Consider the following 16,726-nt stretch of genomic DNA (forward strand, 5'->3'; position numbering starts at 1 on the left):
AGTGTGGGAGAGGCTGAGTTCAGCAAAACATGACTGGGTGGTGCTGGTGCTGTTTCGAGGTGTGGAGGCAAGAGTGGCTAATCACCTTCGTTTGAATAATTTGGGGATGTCGAGATGGCTCCTTGATCGAGGATTTGATTGGAGATTGTGATGTGGGTTTGTTGAGAGAGGGGATTAAGCTAACGCTATTTCTAGGAAAATATATTTTAGATATTGGCAGTTGAACTGAATGTATTCCATCATCACCTCCAAAGACTTTGAATTTTTAGTGTTATTTCTATTTTGAACAGAATGGCCTTTTACTTCTCATCCAATATGTTGGATCTAAGGAGGCTGTAGAATTACCATTCTCCTCTTTTTTCTTTCTTTCGGAGTAACAAAGATTATCCACCGTTGAGTTGGGAATTTTAAGCAGCAATCTGGTAAAAAAAAAAAAAAAAATACCAATTAGAGGTCAGAAGGCTTTCAGACCAGTCCTAGCTCTGACTCTTGCCATTAACTTCAGGCCCCCGGGTAAAACCTCTCATGGCCTCAGCTTCTGTAAGTATAAGATAACCAAATTATCCCTATATGTAGGAGTTGCTGTGTTGACTAAATTATCTAATGCTTATGCATCTGCTTTATAAATTACACAGCCTGAACAAATATAAATTAAGATTTTATTTGCTGCAACAGAAGAAGGTGGACAGCCTCTTGGAGCTTGTTTTAATGGAACTTGACCTATATAACATTGACTCAAGGGCGTTTGTTAAAGTGAATCACCTGTTGCTTTCTGTGTCATACTTGAAATGGCATGCCATGTTATGGTGAACCCCTTTCGCACCACCCCAAGTTCAGGTTGCTCTTACACAATTTGGGCGAGATTTATGCACACATGCATTCTTCCCCCTTAGAAACAAAACAGTGATTTGGGCAGGGTAGACACCAGGAAAGTGACTTAACTGGCAAATACGTGATTAATAACGTAGATTTGGCCTAAGTATTAGTGTGGGCCTCTGTATATGGATGGGTAAATGATAAATAGCAAGTCTGCCAAGTGTGTTGGAGAACCTATCGGGATCTGTTTATGCTTAAAATGTACTGTGCCAATGCTGTAGTCAGTATTTAACTAGATACATTCATACCAGTTGCATGATTTTGCACTTATTTGTGCATCTTTGTCACCTGCTAAACTGTGAGCTCCTCGAAGGCAGGGACTGTGCCTGTTTATCTTTGTTTTTCTGGCATTTAGTGTGGTGCTTGGTACACGGTAAACGTTTATCGGATTATTGGATGCATGAATGAACTTTGCACATTTATTTTGTTAGAGGGATTTTTGTGGAAAGTGTAGATGTGATTGTGTTGTCACCTGTGAATTTTATAGCTATCTTCTCAGCTATAGACCCTCCCTGTGGGGGGAGACCCATATTTATGCATAGCTGCGTTATAGCTGCTGCCGCCTCCTCCTTCAAGCTGCCTTGGCCTGATGGCACAGTGATGAGGCCTCACTCGGCGCTGTTCCCCATGGTCTCCTCAATAGAATATAGCCCTCTCTCTTCCCCTTTTGCCTTTCTTTCAAGGCTTGCAACTCAGTTAATTCTACCTCGAGCAGTCTTTCTCTTACACGTGTTTGTCTTTTTAATCACACTTTTCCCTTCCCTTCTCTTTTCCCGTGCTTATCCAGTTATCAGGGAAATATTTTCAAACCCAAACCAAACACCCTTTTACAACATACCTTAGCCATGGCAGATGAACTTGGAAAGCCCTAGTGAAAGGAAGAAAGGCCCCTCCAAAGCTCTCAGTGAAATGAAGGCAGTAACGCACCAGCGCTGTCAACATTGAAAGCTTGAAAAGGTGCCCCTAAGCCTCCTTTGAATCACTAAGTTTCCATTTACCTCCTCACCTTTCTCAAATTAAATTTCCTCTTTCTGAGGCACCAGTCTTAACAAAGCAAAACAAATCATTCTACAGCTATTTCTTATTCAGTTTTACACTAGTGGAAAGAGAATGGGATTTGGAGTCAGAATGCCACCTGTTGCCCTATAGGAGCTATGTGACTTTGAAGTTTTCAGGCTTTCTGTGCCTCAATATCCTGAAGAGTCAAAAGTATTACCATGTTTTACCAAATATCACCTATCTAGTGCCATGGTGAAGTTTATCGAGAAACTCTTGGTAGTTAACAAAGCACCACGTACGTGTTAGATCTTTCTGGTATTACCAGTTTTCTATATCACGTTTCATTTGCGCACACTTGATATTTCAATTTCATTATGGGCTGAGTTGGTTTTCTGCCACCCTGAGAACTGAAATGCCATAGCATGCTTTTTATGGTGAAATGTATTTGAATTTTTTTGGAAATTTACAAATAATCTCATTATGCAACATATTCTATGGTAAATTAATTTGAAGGCTGTCTCTGATTATTAGGTATGGATGGCAGTAACTCTATTTTATACTTCTTTTATATCTCTCACTGGTATTAACATAGTGCCAGGCATTTAATAGGTGACTAAGACATCCAATTATTGATAGTTTGAAAGGCTATCTTAAGTTTTAACAGATTTTTGTTGGTAGATAGGAATATACAGGTGATCTTGATTTGTTTTCATTGTGCTTCCGTATATTTTCTCAATTTTTATAAAAAGTTTTTTATGTAAAGCAAATATAAAAATATTTGGAAAGATTTAATACCATCATGTATTAAAGGCTATTAAAATAGAAAAAGTAAAAAAAGAAAAGCCATCTTAATCATGACCTAAAACCATCCTTATTTAGTAGCAACCTAAATGTCTCGACTAAATGTTAAACTAATTTGTTTTGGAGCCGGAAATGGGAAATTGGAGGACCTTTTTATATATCTATTTTGGTATTGCAGACTCCAAAGTTGGATAAATTTGGGTAAAGAAAATCTAATTTGCTTGTAAAAATGCACTAAAGTATGGCCTGTGTCTGCCAGTTCTTTAGCAGGGTGATTCCATTAGTTTTTTTTTTTTTTTTTTTTTAAAAGATGCCATTCCTTCTTAACTAGCCAAAGGAGCCATTTCCTAACCCCTTATCTTGTTGGGGATGTTTTAGAAAAATATACCAAATGTGAGAACCTGTAAGAATGGAGCTTATTAATCTGTTTAAAAGCAGTTTTCCTTCAAATAGGTGATCTTTATGTTGACCATTGTACTTTGCAGGAAACAACTCAAGTTTAGTCCTGTCCTCAGTAAACAGTTGAGAGGTAGAGCTGACATTAGGCAGAAGCCAGGTGTTTGTGGAGCAGTAGTATAAAACTATGAAGACTGCTGAATACTCTGCTCAGGAGAGTTTAAAGAAAAGAATAGAACACTTTTTTTAGGAAGGGGATGGGATGGGGTGGGTGGGGCTTCTGAGTGGAGGCAGACGCAGGACCTCAGGATCTTTCATTTCAGTCTTAGTTCTATTTTGGAAGCTCCTTAAGTTTGTGCCAAAGTTGTGTAATTGCATTCCTCACTGTTGAATGTATTCTCGGTTTGAGTTGGTTTCACTGCTCTGAGGTCCCTTTTGTCTTATCTTGCAAGCATATCACTGTGAATACTTAAATCATTAACAACTCATTAAATTCTTTTGCCCATTTTCATTTTCTACCTAGTTTACTCCTGGGTGGGGTCCGAACCTGTGCAGGCCTGTTTGGCTGGGCCACGCCTGAGCACCTGAGCTGAGCTGCTCCTAGCATTTTGGTTGTCAAAAGACCGCTGAATAAACAGACTGATTGCAATGGGAGAGCTAATCACTGAGAATCCTTGAAAAGAAGCTCTGGGCGGCTGCAGGAGACAGAAGGGTAGTCAAGGATGGCTCTCTTCAAACTGAAGGACTCTTCATCAATTAACACCTTGACTTTCTTTTTGTTCCCTTTCAGAGACTGGATTTGTACTTTTCTTTTTTTCTTTTTTCAGGATTTGTGTAGCTTCTTTAAGGGACTCAAAGTGCTTTTAGTTCTGCTGTCTCATTTGTCCTCTGTAGGGGCGGGAATTAAAATGTTGATGGAGATGAAGTGGTACGTCACTCACCGGGCCATGGAGTCGGTATCCCACAGGCAGTTGAAGGAGAAGTTGTTTTCGTTACCTACCAATTTATAGATAGATACACACACACACGTGTAGAAGTACATATGTGTATAGACATATATAATACACACATATATACACATTACCTTATTCTAGACAAAATGCGTGACACTATTGCAGTTTAGTGTCTCCTAAAAGAGAATTTTAAGTATTAATAATTTTCTGAATTTAAATACATATGCCTCATGAGTAAAGAAAGAGGGAAAGAAAGAAAAAAAAGAATGAAAGAAAGAAGGAAAGAAAGAAAGCAAAGACTTTTCTGCTTGTGACTTGAGTGGTTGGATGATTTGTCCCTTAGTAAGCTGATCAGTTATCACTTGGGTTGAGAGAAAGATGGTCAATCAATCAAAATGTTTCTGATACACTGGCATGCTTTGTAATGGAAATGAAAATGACAGCATGGTTTTGTCAGTTTAAATGAATAGGTTTTCTTCAGATCGATGGTAGAGTTGATATTATAGGTATCTCAGTCTATGAATGCTGATGATTAATTATGGAAATGCCCGATGGAGGCACTTGATCTCACTTCAGCATCTTATAGATGTATTTCCCTGTTGCTAAAGTGTGTGCTAGTGTTGGCATTTCTCATATGTACAGTTTGTCTCTGTGGGGCCTACCCAAGCACCTTACCCTGTCCTTAAAAGCATCCAGTTTGATTTGTTCAAAAAATTCATTCATTCATTCAAGTACTCATAACATAGTGGTGCATGTCATCTATGAACCAGGCCCTGGTCTGGTGCTAGAGAGAGAGTTATGAACAAGACAAAGCGACTCTCTGCTTTCATGGAGCTGTAATCTTACTGGGAGAAATACACAATAAACAAATAAATGTATCAATTATTTAGGCTATATAAGGCAGTCAGGTTCTGAAGGAAACAGAAGTAAGGTGGTGAGCTCCAGAGTGGCTGGCAAGAATAGTGGAGAGCTTTCTTGACCCACGTGTGGTCAGGGAAGTCCTTTGGGAGATGACATCCAAGCTGACCTTGTGAAGAGAAGAAGGAGCCTGCCAAGGGAAGATCTGGGGGCAGAGGGAGCAGTAGGTGCCAGGATCTGAAGGCGGATGGAGCCATGTGTTCTGAGGAACAAAGAGAAGGTCTGTGTAGACAGTAGAGAGCAAGAGGGAAAGGAATAAGGAGCGAGTAGAACAGGCAGGTAGGATCAGGCCGCACCGAGCCTGGAGACCACGGTCAGGATCTGCATTTGATTTCCGGTGCGGTGGGAAGCCGCTGGAGGGAAGTAGGCAGGGGAGTGACACATCTAATTTATTAATTTTTTTTTTAGTTGTTAGTAAAAGGAAGGGTACCACATGCAAGGCTCTTGCAGTAATCAGGTGAGTGATGACGGTGGTTTTGACTTGGTGAATAGTGGACAAATGCGAGACATGTTTTCTCTTTCCGCCAGGAGAAACAAGAATGAATAGTATTTTAAAGATGTGAATTTAAAAGGAGCATTTGAGAAGAAGAGGAAGAGAGGCGGGAGTCTGTTCAGAGCTCTGATTCCCGTTTATGCAAGATGTTTAACACTCCTTTCCACAGGGCAATGTTGCCACTGATAGCTCAGCCTCTATAGGATAAGGCGAGCCTGCAGATAAGGCCCACAACTCTGCAGACTTACTTGAACTCCTTTATAAGCCTACTTGGACTTACCTGGAAGAATTTCAAGCTTAGTTCTCTATTTGCCTATTGGGTGTGATGTTAGGGTTGTCAAAGTCCCCTGTGGGGGGAAGGCCTGAAGATATCTCTTCCATTATTAGCTTTACCTGTTTAAAATGTTCCCTTTCCTCCCCCTACTCAACAGCACTATTTGTCTGTTTCTGTTTTAATGTGAGATTCTACTTGTTTCCTGTAAGAGGTGTTGGTAAAGACCTAGACTGCTAAATGCTAGTTTAGGGAAGGAGAGCATGCTAGGGGGAAGTGACCGTGTATTATGTTTGGGGCTTGAGCCAGAAGATGGAAGCACCTGTAGTTGAACCTACTTAACAATTTTACTTAGCCTTGAACTTTTTCCCTCTCAGAAAATTAATTTCTTAATTTTTAAAATGGAGTTGGATTAGATCATCTCAGTCCTTTTTAGCTAATTTAAGATGAATAGGTTTGTACCTAACTCCCTGGGACCCCATGGTTTTCCCTCTTTTGTCTTTCTATGAGGAGATCCTGTATTTTCTTTCCTTTTCCTCGCTCAGAAAAATCTCTCTGTGGCAACACGTATAATGCTAACTCACTCATTTCCCCAGAAAGGGAAGAGTCCACAGTTTTCAGAATGGTTCTCGTCCAGTGGCTGTGGTCGGAGCACTTATCTGTGGGAGCCAGCAGGGCCCGCATGCCAACAGTAAGTGACATGTACATTGACGAGGTGGGCAAGCAGATACTCTGGAGTAAGCAGAAAGTATACTCAGGTCAAAGTTTTCCAGAGGGAAGATTTTTGAGTCATCAGCAATTAAGTAGAATAGAATTTCCCTACACACCTTAAGATCAGGAAAAAATTACCGCAAGGGAGGTCCCAAGTGTTGTGGAACAAACATAATTGCAGTTGCCTCATATTTGTTTAGTATTTTGTGCTTTTTAAAATGAGTTCACATGTATGATGTCACATGAGTGTAAAAATCCTGCAAGGTAAGCATGGCAGAAATTATTAACCCCATTTAACAGATGGGAAAAGTAAAACGTTAGGTAAGCTAAGTGGCTTGTCCAAGGTCACACAGTTAATAAGGGCAGAATCAGAATTTAGAATGCAATTTTTTTCTTTTTAAAGCAGCTTTACCGAGGTGTAATTTATATACTGTAAAATGCACCCATTTTAAACTTATTGTTCAGTGAGTTTCAACAAGTGTACGCAAACCACAAGCTTAATTGTATTGAGTATTTCTATATGCCAAAAAGTTCCCTCATGCTCCTTTGCACTAATTAATCTCTCCCCCTGCCCAGACTCTTTTGATATCTAATCCAGTGCTCTTTTTCACTACCCCGCACTCAAATTGGACAGCCTCTTCAGCTGTATTCTTCTGGGGAGAATACCGGCTGGCAGCCAGCCAGCATCTTCGTGTTGAGTTATGAGAGGGAATGGGAAGCTAGTGGGTTGGTTGCTCCGTCGTCAGTTTTTTCCTCCCCTTCTTTTATCAGCCCCAGGCTGTAGAAGGATAGTGTGGGTTCTCCTTCTCACTAGAGCTTGAGAAACAGGACACCCACTCACCTATCTGAACGGGCTTCCCTGTGTTCAGCGAGGGGCTGGAGGAGGTGTTGGGGGTGGAGGGGACGACCTCTAGAGGATGCCCTGCTCCTGTATAGTCTGCTTAGTCTCCTCCTTGGAAACCAGCTCTCTGCTGCTTAGTTGCAACTCCCCAAAGCTTTAAGTAGTCCAATGCCATATCTGATGAATGAGTCCCAAAGGTGTTGAGATCCCAGCTCTGATAAATGAGCAAACTCTGAGTTTCATAGCTATGTAGGGCGGATCCTGGATCGAACCTTCCCTTTGTACTTGAGTTAGGTTCTGAGGAGAGACATTTCCCAGTATGCTCTTTCCAGGGCCTGGATTTTGACCAGAGAGTTTGGTACATTCCAGAGGGGCCAGGTGTCTGGCCAGGTGCTAGGCTGTAACTGCTCCCTGGAGTTGCTGTGTGGCATCTGGCAAGGAAGGGAGGGGCCTGCACCTTTTCATAGCCAGCTTGGCCTCCAGACCTGCAAAATAGAAGATGGTGCTCTAGCTGAGCCCTCAGAGCGGCCACGGGGAATGAATGCGGTCTCTGCTTTTCTAGGTGACATTGCTCTCATTTAGACACCCCATTTGGGTATAGAATTGTGTGCCATTAGCAATCATGATATTCTCTTTTTTTCATTTGTTTTGGACTATGTGAGTTTACAAGGCCCTTTCATATCCATTATCCTAGTTCTTCTCAGTTAGTCCGGTACCTTCTGTTAGGGTAAAAGCCCATCTCATCTGACCTAGGACAGCTGCAAAGACAGAACAGACTCAGAATTCTCCTCTGCAAAGGATCATCTTAAATCTGGGCCCTGTAGTATCGATTTTCTTCTAGTTATCTTTGCAAATTTCTCTGGATTTGCGGAAGGGGAAAAAAATCACCAGGCTGCATGCTTAAGCTTCAAGTTTCTCCTTAGCTGGCAGCCCTAGTCAGAAAAAAATTCTTTTTTTAAAGAATTGAGCTTCAGGCACTGGTTTAGTCTTGTATTTCCTTATGTCTGCCTCTCAACAGCTGGTGGCCATCCCTCGCCTCGGTCTTTAGTTTGTTGTCTACTTTGGCTTGGTGAGACCCTGGTGTTGACTCCTTTGACCCTACTGCCCTCCCCTTTCCCCCTTTGGGGGCCTCTAGCACTATAGGGGTTTAGAAGGCAGTTGGCTTCCTGTGTTTTGTCTACCAGCGAACCTGGGTACCCGAAGGTCCACGTGACAATGCCCCATGGCTGATTTCATTCAGTGCTGTGGGAAGACACAGTGTTAGGAACAAAGCTTTAGTTGAGAGCCCCAAGTGTGTACATTTGAGATGGCTGTACAGAGATGGGGTCAGAGGACTGCTCACGTCTGCAGAGAGAGGGACAAATCCTGTTTTGCAGAGGTTACAGGCCCTAGCAATGCTTTTCTTGCATTTCCCATTGGAATTAGGTTTCTAAAGGTCCATAAAGGTTTCGTTCCTTTTCATGCCCCAAGAGAGCTTTGCATAGCAATAAAAGAAATGCAAGAAATGTATAGGATTACAGATAGCCCAAGAGGGTAGCAGAGAAAATGAAACAAAGAAGAGTGTATTTCAAAGGAAAACTTTTTGGAGATACTCCATGGGTGCTGCTGGTCACCTGAAGAAATCTTAGATTTATTTGCCAATTCCTCCTACTTTCCACTTGGACTTCATGTAGACAGTCATTTGGGAACTAGAGAGGGGAATAATAAAATACCTTCCACAAGGATCTGTGGTTGAGCATCCAGTACCCAGGACCAGCAGCTGGGAACCAGATTGGCTCAGCTCTCCCTAAAAAGCTCAGAGCACTGTGGTTATTTCATGTCTTTTTTCCCTTGCATTTTCCTCTTTGCAACTCAAGTCTTCCCTTTCCACAGGAGTCCTAGCTGCCTAGCCCACAGCTTTACCAGGGCCCAGATGCCCTGCTTCTACCTTCCTTTATTCCTCCTGAGCCTCATCACTTCTCATTCGTAGATTCCCTTGGAGGAAGAGTTTTGTTCTGTCATCCACCTCTTGGAGGGCCCGCACCCTCCCAAGACAGATGGCTGCCTGGCCTATTTTTAACTGTCTCCAGGCAAGAAGATTCCACAACCTATTTTGAAACCTGTTCACTGATTGACAGCTCTTAAAGTAGGAATTTCTTGCTGATACCTGATTTAAAATTTGGCAGCTATAATTGAAACTCATTTCCTTTTATTCCTTTGGAAGGAGAGGGATCCTTGAGGTCATCTAAGCCCACCCCGAAAGCAGCAAATGAGACCCACAGATTTCCTACTCCAAATTAAAATGGAAAATAGCTCCCCATCGTCTCATTGAGGATCCCATCAGTTTTGGGATCTGCCTTTGAAAGCACACATTTGGGTGCCATTCTGTGAGAATCAATTTAATTTTCTAGGAGCAAAACAAGTGATACTGGAGTTGGAATTGGAGATGTAGAATACAAGGCATTAACTGCCTTACTCTAATTTTGTTTCTAGTGAGAAAGTTAAATGATGCTTATAGAATTACCTTGCCTCTGTTGGCAGGGAGAGTAAAAATAAACTCAGCTCTCAATCAATATACAAAGGTTTCTCCAGTTCTCTTCCCTCCACTCATACCAGTGCCTTGTCTTTAAAGAGCAACAACAAAAAAAGGGTTAGTATTTTTTTCTCTCCTCCTTCAATGGGATCCTGTGTATGTTAAATATCTCTTTAAAGAGTATTGTCAGGTGACTGGAATTCTGCTGAAGCCTGCCTCTTCAGTTGGCTTTCTGCTGCTGCTGCAGACTTTTCTTGACGTGAGGCCCTGTGCTGCCTCCCTTGACAGATTGCATCTTGGCATAAAGCTCTGGTGGGAAGCTAATGATGTTGGTTCAATTTAAGTGCCTTGTTATGTGTTATACAAGTCCAGAGTCTATGCAGATCAATAGACTCGTATTAGACTGACTATCAAGGGGTCTTGAGAAAGGCCCTCACTTCTCCTTGATAGTTGGTACTTGTGCCTTTCCTCAGTAAAACATCACCTAAGACATTTTCTCCTTGCGGAGATAGTATCACGTGCCAGGTTGGAACATCAGATGCTTGCATCAACCCATGGGCTGTGATCAAAGCTGAGGCGGCATTTGGAGCATCCCTCACCTCTTGGCCTATGCTTCAGCTACGAGCAGTCGGGGTGCAGCTTACGCTTACAAGATCTAGCATTTTGGTCTCTGCAAGTATGGCTAAAATTCAGTATTCCATCCACACTTTGTCTGTTCGAGAGGTATTTAACAGGTCTGTTTTATAAAATCCTGGGCCAACTTTCTCTACTACCTAGTTGGATTGGACCAAGGGAATATAAACTCATTTTGCTATCGACCTGAGAGAAATAGGCAGGTACAGATAGGACGCCTTCTTATCTGGGGCAACAGAACCAGTAGTTTTGTCAGTTAATCTCAAAACTCAGTTAAAGCAGAGAATCTTAAAAAAACTGAGATGGTCCATAAGTATTTTATTTTAACTTCAAATGTGTAAATGTACATATATTTACAAATCTTTTGATGTGGCCAGGGCTTTTTCTTGAAGTGTAGTTTTCAGAGTAGAGTTTTGATGACTTTCTTTCATAAATTACATGCTTAACATATCTGTGATTTTTAGTTTGTTTCTTTTTAAGTGAAAGGAGTTCTTAAATACACTTGAGAAATAAAATTCATAATAGTTCCACATTTTTAGCTCCACCACTACAGTTTTTTTAAGCATTATATTGCCCACACCTAATTCATCAGCAGTTTTTAGCAACTTGCCTTCATCTTTCCAAAGTATTCAACTTATTTTTATTGAAATGCCCCTTTTTTCCACTTATATTTAATCAGTTTATGTAATAATTTAGTATGTAATTAAAATAATGAGTATATCTATTATCAACAGACTACTGACCCTGGGGAAGTGCTCAGAACAGCTAGTGGGAGTGGAAAGGAGCAGATAACACAAGCAAAGGGCCTACCAATAACCGAGCCAGTGTAGTGTAGAGAGAGTAAGGTATGTCAGATAAGTTGGAAAGTTGGTTAAGAGAGCGTCGTCTGTGTATGATTCTTTCCTTTTTGCACCCACTGCTTGCTATAGAAAGTGTTATTTTAGCACCTGTAATTGTAATTTCTCTCAGACTATAAGCTTTAGGGGTACAGGGGCCATGTTTTATTTATCTGTGATCTCTAGTGCCTAATATAGTACCTGGTCTATAATAGGTGCTCAAAAGTATTAGATGTATGTGTCTATGAATGTGTCTTACTAATTATATGTGTGTGTATATACTTACACATACTTAGTGTTGTGCTGTGTGCGTAGTTGGTGCCAGACAGGTTTTCTGAATAAATGAATCTGTGCATGCATCACTGCACATAATGTACTCAGAATCTAAATGAGAACCCTTAGAATATCTGTTGTTTAGGATATTTTGTTGTCCTAGTTTCTTCTGTTTGTGTGAGAAACTGGAAATTGACTGCAGAGCTTTTACACTTGGGTTATAATAACATCTTTTAGGGAGATGCTTTCTCAAAAATAACTAATATTTATTGAGTACTTAGTATCGGCCAGGCACTGCGCTAAATCTATATTATCTCAGTTAATCTCTACAACTCTGAAAGAAGACACAACAAAGCAGTTGTGTTATTATTTCTACGTATAGATGAGAACGCTTTGGGGGCCAGCAAAGATCTGGGAGGAGGCCTAATGCTTGAAGAGTTGAGTGATGAGTACAGTCTTTTTTCAGAGTGCTGCTTTTTTATTTTAGGGATTGTGGGCCCTTCTAGGCAGGGTGAAAGGAGCTCCTGAACCTAGAGGGAATGCCTAGAGGGAGAAACTGATCCTTGCTGTTGGCTTTCTAAGCACCAGGGTAGGCCGTCTTTTGACTCTGGAGAATGAAAAGGATCCTTGTAGCTGGGCTCCGGAGAATAAAAAGTATCCTTGTAGCTGGGCGTTGCTCAGAGTGATTGAATAGCTTCTGGCAGGTGGTAAGGTAAGGCCAAAGTGGCACTGAAAACAAGCTACTGTGGGACATTAGATCCTGCCTGTCACTTTGCTCCCTAGCCTCTCACTTGTGGGAGGGCCCTTCTGAACTCTTCTTGCTCTGGTAGCCTGGATATGTGTGAACAAGCTGCCTGCAGGTGCCAATACAAACAGCCGTGTGGGTCTCAGGGGCCTGGGCTGGGAGCTGGGCAGAGGGTATAAAGGCTCCATGTTGGAGCTGTAATAATAGAGGTAAATTTCCTAGCTATTGGTGTGAGGTTGGTTCTGAGCTGAATTTAAGAGAGAGTTACGGTCTTATGTTCTTCTACACTTTTGGGACATGGCATATTCCATAAACCTCGTCTTTATGAATACATTCACAGACAGAAATGAATATAAATAGTGCTAGTCTTTGGGCCTCTTGGTCAGAAGGATGAGAATTGCAACAATAGCAACAAACGAACAAAAAAACATGAATGGGCCGGCAAACAGAAATTCTTTGCAAGCCTAAGTCTGAAGGTCAGACTTTTTTGTAAGGAGATACCATTTTGGAAGGAGATACCATTTGGAGGCCACCTTCTGTAGTTCCCCTGCTCAAAAGATAAGAGGTAGCTAATCTTGTGATTGGCTTTAAATTAATACAAAGACACCCTTCCCTATAAGTTAGGATCTTTGGTGTACTTTCAGCAGAAAGGATTTTATGCTACTGTGTGGCCATTTTTTCCACTTGTCTACAGCAGTTACAATTTTTGACAGATGTTTTGACAAGAGTGTAGATTTTCATTGAGGAGGGTGATTTTATTTACTAGCAAGGCTGATTTCATGTTAGAATGAATTCTCTGAATCCTTCTTGGATTACTTTATGTTCCATGAAAAGAAAGACAGTGACTTGTCTTGGCAATCTTTAGGTTTTATTCTGAGCAGGATAAAGTTGACAAACTTGGGAATTCCAGAGTAGGGAGAAAATTTTGCAGTAATGTGAATCATGCCTATGGAAATGTGCCCATCATGGTGGAAGGCTCTTCCAGTTTAGCTTTCAACTCTAAAGGCTGGCTCCCTGTAAAGCCAGCATCCTAGCCATGCGTGCAAGCAAAAATTATTCATGCCTGGGCCATATCTGGATGTCAGTCTTCTTCGGTTTCATATCTGGTTTCTGACTCCCTGAGACAGAATGAAATCGTACCACCTTCACGAAACCACTGGCCTTAGAAGCTTCCCAAAACATGATCCTCACGAGAGTCTGGTGAGGTGGATATGATTATTCCCGTTTTACACAGAAGAACCTAACTAAGGCTCAGGGAAATTAAATAACATGCCCAAGGTCACATAGATCCTAGGAACTGAGAGATTCCACATTTTGATATAAAGTCTTTGCTTTTCCCCACAGGGCTTCTGAACTTGACCTCAAACCTTTGCCATTTATGTTGCCTCTTGCATTCCTTGGAAAATGGACTGAAATACTTCAGAGAGGGGAAAAGAGAGAGAAATCTAACTGCGAGCGTTCGGTTAGGTGTGTGTGGAGGACTTCACTATCAAATGAGAGCAGCCAGCCCTGTCATTTTCATTTATGCTGCGGTCTTCCTCCTCCTCCTCTGCTGGTGGCCACTGGGTAGAAACAGGGATGCTGCACAGAGCTGCAGGAGGAGAGGAGCTAAATGTAGCTTCCTGTGATTTACATAATAAAATAAGAATCTCCCCAAAGGTCTTTTTCTGTCTGCTGGTGGCCTTGATGGAGTGGGCCCCCCTGGGGGCAGCCTCACTTAAGGGCCTCCCCTGGGTCATCAGGCCCACAAAAGGTCTTGGGATCAAATGTGCAGTTAAATTGATGAGATCAGTTCATTAGGATAAAGACTTCCTCAACTTCTAAAGCCGTAATGTGCTCTGGCCACTCTTTTCCCTTTAGACCTTAACGTATACATAAAGGATTTTATGTCAAGAAGAGATTCATGCTGCCCTTTCTAGAGCTCTGATTATTTGAAAAGATGGCAAGAGCTCTTGAGCCTATCTCAAAATATTCAACTTTGAAAGATGAGTTTTTTTGAGGCAGATTTCCAACCTTTTTTTCTTTTTGAAATGATTGCTTTTTAGGTTTAAAAGGTGACTCAAGTGACTTTTTTTAAGTCTGGGAGGGGTTTTACAGACGTGTGTGTGTGTGTGTGTGTGTGTGTGTGTGTGTGTGTTTACCTCCTTCGCTGTGACCACCTGGCAGCCAGCCTAATCTCTTCCCTCATCTTGATCCTTTAATTCAACATTTAATTACTTATTTTGGTGTCCGTGTGAATTAGATTTTTTTTCTTTCTGAACTTGTAAAAGGCATTCTGGCCCCCAGAGGGAATAATACCCCCCAAACCCCTAGTGGACGCTCCTTTCCAAAAGATAAATGGAAAATGGTTTGGTTTGGGCTTGTCCTCTTTGCTTTAGTTTATAAAACCCCTTTCTAAACTTCCTTTGCTCTTTATGGTCTTATACTTGTAAAGTAAGGAAAATCAATTGAAATCAAAATATGTTAAATTGAGAGGGAAAAAGATGCTGCCACACTCCCAGCCAGAGGCAGACTTTGGTTTGTAATTTCAGACTTATTTTGGTTGTAAAGTATAGTGCCCCTCCCCCACCTCTGCTCTTTTTTTCCTTGTTCTGTAATCAGGAGTCTGCCATTCTCTTTCTAGTGCCATAGTTAGTAGTCTAGCGTAACATATAAGAACCTTAAAATTTTTAACGGAAACACTGCTTACCTCGTTTTACAGAGAAGCAGCTTAGCTTCTAAGAGTCATTCAGTCATTCAGCAAACATCTCTGAGCACTTGACTCTGTGTAAGAACTGTGCTGGATGCCAGGGATTCAGAAATAAAGAAAACACTTCCTGCTACCGACTGTGTATCATCTAATCCGTGAGGCCCCCATAAAACAAACAAACAAACAAACAAACAACCCCCCCCCCCCCCGGCATATTCAGCATAAGAATTGTAATTCAGCTACACACAGAGTTCTGGTTTTGTACTTGTCTGTAGAGTAGCAGTTTCCATACTGTGTTGAATTTGTTTGCTTGCGTGTTCCTCTGTGAGCTCTTGAGGGCCAGGAATGAATATGGATGTGGAAATAGATATGGAACAAATGAGTGAAAGGATGTCTATTACCAATGCCAGACCTGTCTTACAAGCCATTCCATAGGTTTTGACTTTCCTACAAAATGTCTTAGTTACTGAAGACTAACAGGAAATGGTCTTAAAGTGGAGCCACTTGGGAAACTGGATTTTGTATTCTTGCTCATTAGCAAAATGCCCTATTTGCTTTTTAGGATAGTATTAGGTTAAATCATATGAAATTGTCATTTTGTAGGTGATTCTACATGGTTTATCCTAATAAAAGGAGACCCATTTTACCACCTTTGGTCTTCTTTGGGTTTAGACATGCTCAGAGGTGAGGTTCTGGCATCTTAAACATATGTCTCTGAGTGTGAGTCTCTGTTTGGAGCGTCAGAGAGGGACCCTGTGTCCCAGACATTCAGCTCTGGAGTGGAATTTTTCCCAGTAGTGCCTTTTAGTATACTGGATAGGGAGTAAAACTGCTGCTCTGTGCCCATTTAAAAATATTTTCATTTACCTTAGAGAATGTACAAGAACAGGGTTTCATGCATATATAAGAAAAAAGAACAAGTGAAAATGATGAATACACAGCAGCATGAATGGGGTGCTATTCTTAGCTGGGGCTCTAACCTAGAACAGAACAGGAAACAAGATGCTTCTGAATGTGGACTCCGGCTGTCCCAGGCGAGAGCCAAGAGGCTTCGAGTCATAGGGAAACTCATGACAGCTGCTAGTATCCTCTGGACCTTCCTCTTTTGGCAGAAAATTTTACAGTTTGTGTGTCTCAGATCGAGATGGAGGAGGGGATGGCTCTCTTTTCTAAGGAATCTGGAAAGAAAGAGTCGATAAATCCTTGAGAAGTGGACTTCCCACCTGTTCTTCCTCTTCCAGAGGGCTGATCTGAATATCTGAGGCAGAGATGTGGGACAGCTACTCTGGTTTAGCTTCTGAGAGAGAGAGAGAGAGAGAGAGAGAGAGAGAGAGAGATCTTGGCTGACTAGATTAGGCCTTCTTCAGCAATCTAAGTGTTCTTTGATTTGTTGTTCAGTTGTTCACATTGAGGTCAAATCTGATTTGCTTTTGAAAGTTAAAGAACAGGAAGAGAAATACCTGATGTATATTATAGCTACTTTGGAGTGCTGTCCATGGTTGTTCAGTGACTACTGATTGATTTGAATATATCAATATCTAGAAGTTGGACCAATCACCCAACTTCCCTGTCTGGTGGTGTGATTGATAGGGAAGAGTGTTTCTGGGTAGCATTTCCCCACAGGATTAGGATGGTGATAGTATTAATTGAGATCTCTATGTCACCGTTATTATCACTGAATGATCATTATTTTGAACTTTGCGTATAGTAAAAGTACACATGCCCAGCCCCCACCTATGTGCTTATTGTTTCATTGACAATGGTCATAAGCCAGCATTG

The 16,726-nt window shown here is 41.5% G+C and overlaps 1 protein-coding gene across 6 annotated transcripts in view; it reads left to right on the forward strand.

Moving 5' to 3' along the window:
• The window catches only part of SRGAP2 (SLIT-ROBO Rho GTPase activating protein 2), a 226,819-nt gene that overhangs the window by 20,509 nt on the left and 189,584 nt on the right, over nt 1–16,726 (forward strand). The gene's annotated exons all lie outside the window — the stretch shown is intronic.

Source organism: Rousettus aegyptiacus, unplaced genomic scaffold (assembly GCF_014176215.1).
Source record: "Rousettus aegyptiacus isolate mRouAeg1 unplaced genomic scaffold, mRouAeg1.p scaffold_m13_p_17, whole genome shotgun sequence".
Classification (NCBI taxonomy): domain Eukaryota; kingdom Metazoa; phylum Chordata; class Mammalia; order Chiroptera; family Pteropodidae; genus Rousettus; species Rousettus aegyptiacus.